At 45.2% G+C, this 12,968-nt stretch overlaps 1 pseudogene; it reads right to left on the minus strand.

Annotated features, from left to right (window-relative positions):
- Window positions 1–2,152: 2,152 nt before the first annotated feature.
- On the minus strand, window positions 2,153–2,325 carry LOC140480950 (U2 spliceosomal RNA; annotated as a pseudogene).
- Window positions 2,326–12,968: the final 10,643 nt, after the last annotated feature.

The raw sequence follows: 12,968 nt of genomic DNA on the forward strand, positions 1-12,968 counted from the left end.
TGAGTCATGTTGCGCTGCAACCTTCAGAAACTGTGCGAGGAACACACACAGGTGAAGTGGTGCTTTCACGGTGGGAACGTTCAGTTATACGGTCAGCCTGAAGATACAGCCTGCGCGTCATCAAAGGAAATCTTACAGCTTTATGGGCAAGAATGTGGTTGGACAGAATCAAATTCGACTGGGCCAAAGGCAATCACTAGTCAAGATTCTGAGAGCGACTGATCAAGAATTCTAAAGAAGCACGCTATTGTTTTCAATGGGGTAGACAAGCAGGACACCGGGAGCCTTTGATAAGATTCCACATGGTAGGCTGTTGGAGAAAATGCAGAGGCATGGAATTGAGGGTGATTTAGCAGTTTGGCTTAGAAACTGGCTTTCTGAAAGAAGGCAGCGAGTGGTGGTTGATGGAAAATATTCAGCCTGGAGTCCGGTTACTATCGGTGTGCCACAAGGGTCTGTTTTGGGACCACTGCTGTTTGTCATTTTTATAAATGACTTAGACACAGGCATAACATAGGTGGATGGATTAGTAAATTTGCAGACGACGCTAAAGTCGGTGGAGTAGTGGTCAGTGTGGAAGAATGTTACAGGTTGCAGGGGGACTTGGATAAACTGCAGAATTGGGCTGAGAGGTGGCAAATGGAGTTCAATGCAGCTAAATGTGAGGTGATGCACTTTGGGAAGAATGACAGGAAGGCAGAGTACTGGGTCAATGGAAAGAATCTTGGTAGTGTGGATGTGCAGAGGGATCTTGGAGTCCCATGTACATAGATCCCTGAAAGTTGCCACCCGGGTGGATAGTGCTGTTAAGAAGGCTGTTAGGTTTCACTCGTAGAGGGATTGAGTTCCGGAGCCGCAATATCAAGCTGCAACAGTTCACCTGCTGGTGTGTGCTAGGCGGTTTCCTTTCCCCTTGCTCAACGACCTATTTGCTGAACTAGCCGGAGGTCAGCTTTTCAGTAAAATTGAGCCCGGTAAACCCTACCTCCAGATGAGTGTAGATCCTGGGTTTAAATGAGTGAGACACAATCTTATTGAAACATATTGGATTCATACGTGGCTCGACAGGGTAAATGCTGAGAGGACATTTTCCCTCATGGGAGTGTCTAGAACTGAACAGAATAAAGAGGCACCAATTTAAGAGTGAGATCAGGAGGAACGTCTTCTCTCAGAGGGTTGTGAGTCTTTGGAATTTGTTGTCACAGACAGCTGGCACACGCTGCTTGTGTGAGACTGACTTAGAATGCTGCCAGTTCTGGCTGAGGCAGCAAAGTGCAAAAGAAGGCAAGGGGGTGTTGTGCCAGTCCCTGCGTACACAGCCCAGGTGCCGGATAATCTGCAGTGCTCCTACCTGCCTTATTATCTTTCCAGGCCAGTTCTGGTCAGCAAACATTGGCTTGTTTGTTCTACGTGTTCTCACGTGCTGTTGTCGAGCTAGTGCTGCCTCTTTGCTTTTCCCAGTGAGAATTGACTCTCTGAGTAACCTGCCTCTGACTCAGTCATTCGTGATAGCACACACGATTCTGTCGCGGCTCAGTGAATCGGAAAGTGGCTGAAACTCACAGTCCTTTGCCTCGTTTTTTCCGGTCAGTCACATACGTACCTATCGGTTCCGCTTGCCCTTGCACTCTGATGAAAAGCATGTGCCTTAAATACGTCCCGATTATTTTTGTCCTAGCTCACAGTGTTCTCGAAATCTCTCTTTCAAGTCATCAAAATCAAAACGACTGAACCCCTAGATAGCTTCATCCCCAGCAGCATGCAGCAACGTAGCACAGTCGACCTTCTCTTGTTTTTCTGAAATGTCGTTCGCGAGTAGGAAAAGCTGGTGGGCAGCTACGGTTGCTGCAACTCCCAAATTCTGACACCACGTGGTGTGAGATCGGGGCCCGGCGTTGGCGGGACGGTGCAGCACGCAGCAGGGGTGAGGGGATGACATTGAGAGCAAGTGTCAAGGTGCGCAAGAGACAGAGATGGCGAGAGGAGGATAGGGAGCGGGAGCTGAACAGCCACCTTAGAACAGACGAGTTTGAATCGACTCACGCCCGGCTGGATGTGAGAAATGAAGCACTTGGTACTCAAACCCACCCAGCGGACACAAAGCACCGAAAGCCTGAGCTATAAACATGAAGCTGTTTTCAGATTTATAGATGAGGGGTGCACCTTTCCCGGAGGTACTGCAATACCAGGTCGATGCGTGGAGTGGACGGAGCAAGCCCCTATTCCATCTCCCTGCTCCAAAAATCAATTTAATATATGGTCCCCAGATAAGGGACGTATCAGATATTAAACTGATAAGAACAGATTTTTTTTATTTCAAAATATACTTTATTCATGTAAATAAATCTTTGGTACTTGTACAATTTTCCATGTCGTTCATAGTTATATACATTGCATGTCTTAACATTACAAAGAACAAATTGAATTAATCAAATTCACATTTCCAGTGCTCATCCAAGTAGTTTTTCAAGGTTTTGAGGTTCCCCACCTCGCTACCCTCCCGAGCAGTGCATTCCAGACCGCCGCCACCCTCTGGGAAACAACTGCTTTCTGTCATGACCACAAGACCACGGAAGGTCTGACGGCCCATAAGACATAGGAGCAGAATCAGGCCATTCGGCCCTCGCTCCGCCACTCGGTCGTGGCTCACAGGTTTCTCAACCCCGATTCTCCTACTGCAGAACTGCACGCATTGAATGATACATTCAGCCTGTCATGTCTGCATCAGCTCTCTGCACGAGCAATTTCCCCAGTCCCACTCACCCTGCAGCAAATATTCTCCCTTCGGATAAGTATCCGACCCTCCGACCAAAGTCACCATTGAATCTGCCTCCAGCACCCTCTCTCTCAGGCAGTGCACTGCATATTCTAACCACTCGCTGAAGATGCTTGGGCCTAGGGCACTACCGCGATGAAACGTGACACGTAGAGAAGAAAGCAATAGATTCAGCCGAGCCCTCCATGTCTTTGATGTGTGTGGATGTGCCTAAGAAGCCAACAAGCAAGACATCTGGTTTCAGCTATACAGCTGGGATATGATCTGTGACTTAATATGCGAACATCAATCAAGGTGACATCCGTGGAGAGACTGCAAGGTAACATTCCTCACGCAACGCTTTTGCCTGAAACATTGATTCTCCGGCTCCTCTGATGCTGACTGACCTGCTGTGCCTTTCCAGCACCACAGTCTCAAAGCTAACGTTTGAGTCGAGATGACTCTTCATCAGAATATTTTTTGATTCCAGCATCTGCAGCAATTTGCTCCTATGTGTTGGTTTAAACATACAACCATTAACAAATCAAAAATAATTTGACTTATATTAATCAAGCTCCAAACTGCAGGCTCTCTGTGACTTAGTTGGCAAAACAGTCACCTGGTCAAGTATCACTCCAGAGAACTGTGCACATACTCCAGCTGACAGCTTTGTTGTGTGAAAATTAACTTTTTGCATTTTGAGCATCATAACAGGATATTTCAAAGCGATTTAATTGATGAAAGGGCTTTGCACAATGCAGTGGTGAATGGAAAAGTAACAAATGAATCCTTGTTGACAAACTCAGCAGATACTGAACTACTAAAAATGAAAAACAACACCTACAGATCCATTCTCTCACAAGGTTAACTGACCAAATTATCTACGAAAGGTCAAAATTCTAAACACAGATACAGCTTCATCAGGAAATCCTGAATGAGATTTGGGAATATAATGAACAAACTTGGTTGTAACTCCTTCAATTGCATTACTAACCAGTCTCCACTGGGGGAGTCTGCCCTCACCCGCGCCATTCACACCCTCCCTCCATCAAACCAGCAGTGTGTTGGCCAGTTCAAGTGAAACCGGACAGATCACCAATCATCATTTCCACTGTCTGTCAATTGCACTGCACATCCTTCCATGTGCAGATCTGGATCCTGAAGTTGATTGGAGTGCTAACAGTAAACTATTCGAATGAATGGTTCCATGTTGAGTAGCATCACCAGAAATGCTAGGTCAATATAATCAACAAATTCAAATTGCGGAAACCCCAATGCAAAGCTGTGTAGCTCCTAAACTCTGTCAAAAAGGTCTTGACTGGATTAGTGGTGCTGGAAGAGCACAGCAGTTCAGGCAGCATCCAACGAGCAGCGAAATCAACGTTTCGGGCAAAAGCCCTTCATCAGGAATAAAGGCAGTGAGCCTGAAGTGTGGAGAGATAAGCTAGAGGAGGGTGGGGGTGGGGAGAGAGTAGCATAGAGTACAATGGGTGAGTGGGGGAGGAGATGAAGGTGATAGGTCAAGGAGGAGAGGGTGGAGTGGATAGGTGGAAAAGGAGATAGGCAGGTCGGACAAGTCAAGGAGACAGTGCTGAGCTGGAGGTTTGAAACTAGGATGAGCTGGGGGAAGAGGAAATGAGGAAGCTGTTGAAGTCCACATTGATGCCCTGGGGTTGAAGTGTTCCGAGGCGGAAGATGAGGCGTTCTTCCTCCAGGCATCTGGTGGTGAGGGAGCAGCGGTGAAGGAGGCCCAGGACCTCCATGTTCTCGGCAGAGTGGGAGGGGGAGCTGAAATGTTGGGCCACGGGGCGGTTTGGTTGATTGGTGCGGGTGTCCCGGAGATGTTCCCTAAAGCGCTCTGCTAGGAGGCACTCAGTCTCCCCAATGTAGAGGAGACCACATCGGGAGCAACGGATACAATAAATGATATTAGTGGATGTGCAGGTAAAACTTTGATGGATGTGGAAGGCTCCTTTAGGGCCTTGGATAGAGGTGAGGGAGGGGGTGTGGGCACAGGTTTTACAGTTCCTGCAGTGGCAGGGGAAAGTGCCAGAATGGGACGGTGGGTCGTAGGGGGGTGTGGACCTGACCAGGTAGTCACGGAGGGAACGGTCTTTGCGGAAGGCGGAAAGGGCTGAGGAGGGAAATAGCGATGTGGACTTCAACATCTTCCTCATTTCCTCTTCCCCCACCTCATCCTAGTTTCGAACTTCCAGCTCAGCACTGTCCCCATGACTTGTCCGGACTTGTCCGACCTGCCTATCTCCTTTTCCACCTATCCACTCCACCCTCTCCTCCTTGACCTATCACCTTCATCTCCTCCCCCACTCACCCATTGTACTCTATGCTACTCTCTCCCCACCCCCACCCTCCTCCACACTTCAGGCTCACTGCCTTTATTCCTGATGAAGGGCTTTTGCCCGAAACGTTGATTTCGCTGCTCGTTGGATGCTGCCTGAACTGCTGTGCTCTTCCAGCACCACTAATCCAGTATTTGCTTTCCAGCATCTGCAGTTATTGTTTTTACCTCAAAAAAGTCTTGATTTGATTCATAAAGTATCACCCTTACCTGAGTGTGTGTCATCATCTTTGTTGGTAAACCCTTGTAGCTGTTAATCCTTTGTTAATTTCAATACGATATCCAAGTTTCCTGCACAGGTTTGAGGTTGCTTCTGGCATTATGGTTTGCTCACTTGTGAGAGCACTGAGGTGGACCAATTCTTTATGCGATCGCATCCTGACTCCACCCCCGATCTCTAGCTCACCAGACGGTCCATTGTTATCAACAGAAATAACAAAACACTGTTAGAACTTCTGCCTGAGGCCCAGGCATTTTGAAAGAAGTTTCAAACAAATTATCACTTCTCATTCACTTCAAATGCAACAGGAATAACTTTTCTTAAACTTCTTAACCATTCAACCAAAGCTAAAAAATTACAGCAAAATGTACTTTTGTTCCCTTCTCAATTTCTCTTTTCATTGAAATTTATTTCCTAATCAATTCTGAGTTGGACATGCTGCTGCCTTTCCTTGAGTTTCACTGTATAGAAAGAACGAACTTGATTGGGATTTGGACAGGCTGAATGAGTGGGTAAGTACATGGCAGATGAAGTATAATGTCGATAAATGTGAGGTTATCCACCTCCGTAGCTAAAGCAGGAAGGCACATTATTATCTGAATGGCTATAAATTGAGAGAAGGGAATGTATAAAGAGATGTCTGTGTCTTGTTGCACCAGTTGCTGAAGATAAGCATGCAGGCAGTAAAAGAAGGAAAAAGATAAGTTGGCATTCATAGCAAAAGGGTTCAAGTATAGAGCAGGGATGTCTTGCTGCCGTGGTAAAGTCACACCTGGAACCACTGGATCATACAGTAAAGATGCATTTATCTGCACACAAAAAGCCGGACAAAGCCAACTTGGCCAGCTACTGCCCCATCAGTTTACTCTCGATCTTCAGCAAAGTAGTGAAAATTGCCATCAGCATTGATATCAAGCAGCACATGCAAGCAGCATTAACCTACTCACTGATGCCTGGTTTGGGTTGTGCCAGGGCCACTTAGCTCCTGACCTCATTACAGCTTTGGTTCAAACATGGTCAAAAGAGCTGAAACCCAGAGGGGAGGGGAAAGTGACGGCCTTGATAGCAGGGTCGCATTTGATTAGGAATGGCATGAAGGAGCCTGAGCAAAATCGGAATCAATGAGTATCGGGGGCATACTCTCCCCGGTTGGAGACACAGCTGGCACACAGGAAGATGTCACACGTGCAGTGATTGAGGACTCAGGGTCCATAATCAATGCTGTTTAGAAGGAAGAGGGGGAAGATCTCATTGAAATCTACAGAATATTAAGAGGCCTGGACTGAGTGAGCATAAGGAAAATGTTGTCATTCATAGGCCCTGAGGGCACAGCCTCCAAGTGAAGGGATGACCTTTTAGAACTGAGATAGTGAGAAAATAGGTCAAATAACTGCTTTATTAGCTAAAGCCAAAACAATAAGGGAGATTTACATAGACACTTCTCTTGATTAAATCATAACCAAGTGAAAAAATTGGTAAGAGGCATCAGGTGCTCTATGTGTGACATCTGGCAACTCTGTCAGAAAGTGACTCTGATCTCCAGCATCTGCAGTCTTCACTTTCTCCTATCTGACAACTCTGGGAGAGTTCAACTGTCCTAGATGGTTACATTTGGAGGAAGTGTCTACAGCTACAGTTTTTAACAGATTGTTTAAATTAACTGGCACTCAGATTGAGCAGGTAGGAGGCCGAGAGGGTCATAGACATCTGTTTCAGGGAGGTAGCCATACCCAAGGCTGAGGCAGATAGATACAGGATGGTCACAAGGGACAAGCAATGCAGAAGGCCCCTGTGGCTGTCCCCATTTCAAACAGGTGAGCTACTTTAGATATTGTTCAGGGGGACTCCGTATCGGGGATGACAACAGCAGTAGATAGAACAGAGCCAGCAGGGGAGGTTGAAGTGCAGGTAAACAGTGGTAGTCAATGACTCAATAGTTAGAGGCACAGATAGACATTTCTATGGCCACAAACAAGACACCAAGACATGTGTTGCCTCCCTGTTGCCAGAGTCAAGGATGTCTCTAAGCGTGCTCAGGACATACTGAAGAGGGATGGTAAACAGTTAGACGTCATGGTACACACTTGTACCAATGACATAGAAAGGAAGAATGATGAGGTCCTGCATGGAGAGTTCAGGGAGCTTGTCCATATGTAGATTGGGATCTCTTCCATCCGATCAACCTTCGCATTAACCGCATCATCCAAGTTAGGTGGGATCTGTACAAAAAAGACAGGTTGCATTTTAACTGGAGGGGCACCAACATCCTGGTGGGATGGTTACTAGTGCAACTTGAATGGATTTATACATTAAGGCAGAGGGTTAGGATCCAATGCAACAGGTCACAAGGTATGCAGTCAGTAAAGACTAATAGGACAAACAGGCAGGGTCAGTCTAATGATTTATGGTGAGAGAAGGATTCTTAAAAGATCAAAATGTGAGTTGCAAGTTGGAGTAAATGACAGAGGTGAGGTTCAGTATTATGAAGTAATAAATAAGGATGGAGAGTATGGAAAGCGTGGTGCACAAGAAAATATTGAAAGAGAAAGAATTGACTTAACAACCTTGGACCTAAACACACACAGTATTCGGAATAAAGTCAAGGAGCTGATAACACAGATACAGACAAATGGGTATACCTGGTGGGGATTACTGAATCATGGTTACAGGAAGTTCAGAACTGGGAGTTAAATGTCCAAGGGTACTCAGTATTTTGAAAGGTTAGACAAGAAAGAGCAGGAGGTGGAGTTGTTTCATTGTTTAAGCATGGCATCAAAGCTGTGGTAACAAACGATATTGGCACTAGGGTCTAGGGTGGAAATAAAAGATAAGGGAAGAGATCCCTTGCTCGGAGTAATTTTCAGGCTCCAAAACAATACTGCCAAAGTTTAGCATAGTATAAACCAGGAAAGGAATTAAGAGTTAGGGTGAGAGGGTGGGTAAGTGGAGCTGAGGCCTGTAAAGATCAGTCGTGGTCTATTTAAATGGTATAGCAGGCTCGAAGGGCCAGATGGCCTACTCCTGCTCCTAGTTCTTATGTTCCTATGTTCTTCAATAATGAGGGATTGAGAAGGACTCAAAAGTAATTATAGGTGATTTGAACATGAACATTGATTAGATTATTCAACTTGGCAAGGGAAGGCTCAAAGCAAGGTCCATTGAATGTATAAGGGATTGTTTCCCATAGCAACTTGTCATGGAGCCAACCAGAGAACTGGCTACTTTAGATTTGGTATTATGTAACAAAGAAGGACTAATAAATGGTCTTTGGAATAATTGCACAGAGGTAAGTATCCCATCATCATCACCGTTTATTTATATGTGCACAGTGCATGGGCTCTGACCAGACAGCTCAAGGTCAGTCCCTCGACTGAGAAGACCTTCTGTATCCCCTGTTTATATGTTTCGTTTTCCTTTTTTTTAAACTCACAGGAGCTCAGTCCAAACACAATCTCTGTCAAAAAGGTCTTGATTTGATTCGTAAAGTATCACGCTTACCTGAGTGTGTGTGTCATCATCTTTGCTGGTAAACCCTTGTAGCTGTTAATCCTTTGTTAATTTCAATACGATATCCAAGTTTCCTGCACAGGTTTGAGGTTATTTCTGGCATTATGGCGTGCTGACTTGTGAGAGCACTGAGGTGGACCAATTCTTTATGTGATCGCATCCTGACTCCACCCCCGATCTCTAGCTCACTAGACAGTCCATTGTTATCAACAGAAATAACAAAACACTGTTAGAACTTCTGCCTGAGGCCCAGGCATTTGAAAGAAGTTTCAAACAAATTATCACTTCTCATTCACTTCAAATGCAACAGGAATAACTTTTCTTAAACTTCTTAACCACGCAAAAAGGTGAAAACACTACAAACCATAGTACAAACCAAGGGCTTAGCCCTGCCATAAAAACCATCATCGTCCTTGCTCAAAAAACAAAAAGAGTAACACACAGGCTGCAACCATCCAGTAAAATACAGGGGCAAAAAAAACAAGTTCCCCAATGAGAACTAAAATATAACAGTATTCACTGTCTGTGTGACCAGCCAGCTTAGGAATCTGTTATCAAATACAACAGTAACACACTGGCTGTGACCAGCCAACCTGCAGTCAGTTCCCTGAACTCAGGAGTTTCTAAATCGCCTGATGATAATTCTTTATTAATCAGAAGCCCCCAGAATACTTGCAAATAGCAATCATGCTAATGTCTCATTTATTTATTTATTTACTATTTTATTAAAACATTACAAAACAGTTTACAAAAAGGAAAACTTAACAGTTTCAGCTGTACACAACAGCAATTTTACAAGGGAGAGGAGCAGCAAAGCCAGGCCCCAAACCCTACCGTTCAACCAGTTTACAGAGAGATGAGGACAAACCTCAAATCCCAGTTCCACATATGAAAAGACAGTGACAATGACATTTGTACATGAGACAATATTGTTACATACAAAAGTGCAGACAATACAGACCCAGCAAGCCCCTGTCCCTCCCACCTTCCGGCCATTCTAAGGCAGCCCGCCCCTACACACCTTCCGGCTCTCAGTCCATCCCATGCTCCTTCCAGTTCTCGGTCCGCCCTGACACACCTTTTGACCACCTCTAGGACAGCCCGCCCCGGTACCCGCCCGGAGTGACAGCGGTCAGGACAGCCTATCCACCTTCCACAGCTTCACTAACCATCCTCAGCCTGTGTGTTAACTCTTTTTCTCTTTTTACTTTTTGAGAAAAGGACAACGTTAATTTTGTGGTAGGGCTTAGCCCTTGGACTCTAGGACAGCCCGCCCCAGTATCTGCCCGGGGTGACAGCACTGAGGACAGCTACCCACCTTCTAGCTCTCAGTCTGCCCCTACGTACCATTGGGCTCTTACTCACCCCGATGCGCCATGTGGCCAGTGGGCTATCCTGGCACACCTTACGGCCACCTCTAGGACAGCCTGTCCCCTCCCCTGGGACGATAACATGCAGGGTAGCCCACAAGCCTTCTGGATCTCAGCCTGCCCCTATACGCCTTCTGGCTCTCGGCTGCTCTGACACACCTTTCGACCACCTCTAGGACAGCCCGTCCCGATTACCCCTTCTCGGGACAACAGCGCTCAGAACGGCCGACCCACCATCTGGCTCTCAGTGCGACTGGCATCAGGATGGCCTACCCACCCTCTGGCTTTCGGGGTGACAGCTTTCAGGATGACCCATGAGCCTCCCGGCTCACAGTAAGGCCTGTCAAACACAGGAACACACAAGACAGTGCAAGTGATAGACCCAACAAACAACACAATACAGTTAATTACCAAAAAAAAAGAGTCCTTTCTGGTACACAGTCCAAATAGAGTCTTCAAAATGTAGAGTCCACTCCAGTTTAAGGTGCATGGTCCAAAATGGAGTCTGTTCCAAACTGCAGAGTCCACTCCTGAAGGCAGCAAATGCACACCCCACAGCACACATTATGTTCAGTCTCCATGGAGTCCTGGCCCAGCCTTGGAAAACCAGGCCCACTCACAGGAACACAGTACATTGTACAGGTGCAGTTAACTCACAGGGGTTTGATCCGTTCCTGAAGGCAAGGTCTTCACCCAAACCTCCAGGATACAGCAAGTGCTCACCTCCCAGCACGCACACAGGTGTTCAAACATCAGAGGCCCAGTCCCAGGGCTAGGCCTCCCCACAGGAACAGCTCCTCTGGTAAAATGTATGTCTTCCACAAGGGCTCAGTCCAAACACCAAAAACAGTGAAGACACATACAAAAAAAACAAAGAAAACTAGAGTCCAAGGGCTAAGCCCTACCACAAAATTAACATTGTCCTTTTCTCAAAAAGTAAAAAGAGAAACACACAGGCTGCAACCATCCAGTAAAATACAAGGGCAAAACAAAAACAAGTTCCCCAATGAGAACTAAATTATAACAGTATTCACTGTCTGTGTGACCAGCCAGCTTAGGAATCCGTTATCAAATACAACAGTAACACATTGGCTGTGACCAGCCAAACCGCAGTCAGTTCCCTGAACTCAGGAGTTTCTAAATCACCTGATGATATTTCTTTATTAATCAGAAGCCCCCAGAATACTGGCAAATAGCAATCATGCTAATGTCACATTTATATCTGTCAGCCAAGGTTCCCTGATAGGTCCAGGTCAACAACCCCAATCAAGGATCTCATTGTCAATGAGATCCACCTTGCCCTGGTTCTCATCATGACAGTCTTGTAGTCTCCCTCTTGGAAGATGACCACAATATTCTAGTGTTTCAAATTCAGATTGAAAGAGTGAAAAGAAAGTTGCTTACGTGAGTTTCAGTTTTAGGAAAAGTAATTCTACAGGTCTGAGGAAGGAGGTGGCCTGAGTGGACTGGGCAAAAATCTATATTCTATAAAAGAGTAGGAGAGTGGAAGAACAATGGCAAATGCTTCAAGAAATATTTGATGCATCTCAATCAAAGTATATTCCTGAAAGGAAGAGGAATTGTAAAAAGGTGAAAAATCATCCATGACTTAACAAAGAAGTCAAGGTTAACATAAAGGCAAAAACCAGGGCAATTCACATTGTAAAAGTTAGTAACAGTTTGGAGGTTCAGGAGAACTTTAAACATTAGCAAAGGGTTACTAAAAACAAAATCAAAGAGCTAAGGTGAACTGCAAAAGGAATATAGCAGGAAATATAAGCACAGAAATGATAAACTTCTATAAATATATAATGAGGAAGAGAATAGTGAAAGTAAATGTCGGTCCTTTATCCGTCAAAAATGGTGAGATAATAATTGAAAACGCAGAAGCATTAAACCAATATTTTGTATCTGTTTCACAGTGGAAAATAATGATTTATTTCCAAATACTGCAGTTACTGCAGAGGAACCCGATGAAATAATATAACTAGGGAGAAGGTATTAAGTAAACTGATGAGATTAAAGGCAGACGAGTCTCCGAGGCCTGACGGCCTGCAGCCTAGGATATTAAAATTGGTGGCAGCAGAGCTTGTGGATGCATTAGTCAAGATTTTCCAACATTTCCTGGATTCTGGAAAGGTATCAGGTGATTGCAAACATCCTGATGTGACATCTTATTCTACAAAGCAAAAAGTGGGAATATACAGACCACTTAGTTTGACCTCTGTAGTAGGGATGTTGCAGGGGTCAAATCATAAAGGAGGAAATAACTGAACACCAGTGTCAGTACAATTTCATGAAGGGCAAGTCATGATTGACAAACTTGCTGGAATTCTTGGAGAATGTAACCAGCAAGGTAGATGATGGAGATCTGGTGGATGTGGTATATCTCAAGTTCCAGAAGGCATTTGACAAGGTGCCGCATAAAAGACTGATCCAGAAGGTTAGATCCCAGGGTGTTAAGAGGAGAACATTGCCTTGGATAAAGGATTGGCTAACCAATAGAAAGCAGAGGGTCAGGATAAATGGATCCTGCTTTGGATGGTGAACTGGAACTAGTGGGTTCTGTTCTCATACCTCAACTATTTACCATGTATATAAATAATCTGCAAGCAGGCTCAGACTAACACAACAAAGTTCACAGACAAAAGCAAAATAGGTGGGCATGCAGGCAGTGATGAGGAGATAAAGAGTTTGCTGATGGATATTGATTAGCTCAGAGAATGGGCCACAATCTGGCAGATGAAGTTTAATGTG

The sequence above is a fragment of the Chiloscyllium punctatum genome, chromosome 8 (genome assembly GCF_047496795.1).
Source record: "Chiloscyllium punctatum isolate Juve2018m chromosome 8, sChiPun1.3, whole genome shotgun sequence".
NCBI lineage: Eukaryota > Metazoa > Chordata > Chondrichthyes > Orectolobiformes > Hemiscylliidae > Chiloscyllium > Chiloscyllium punctatum.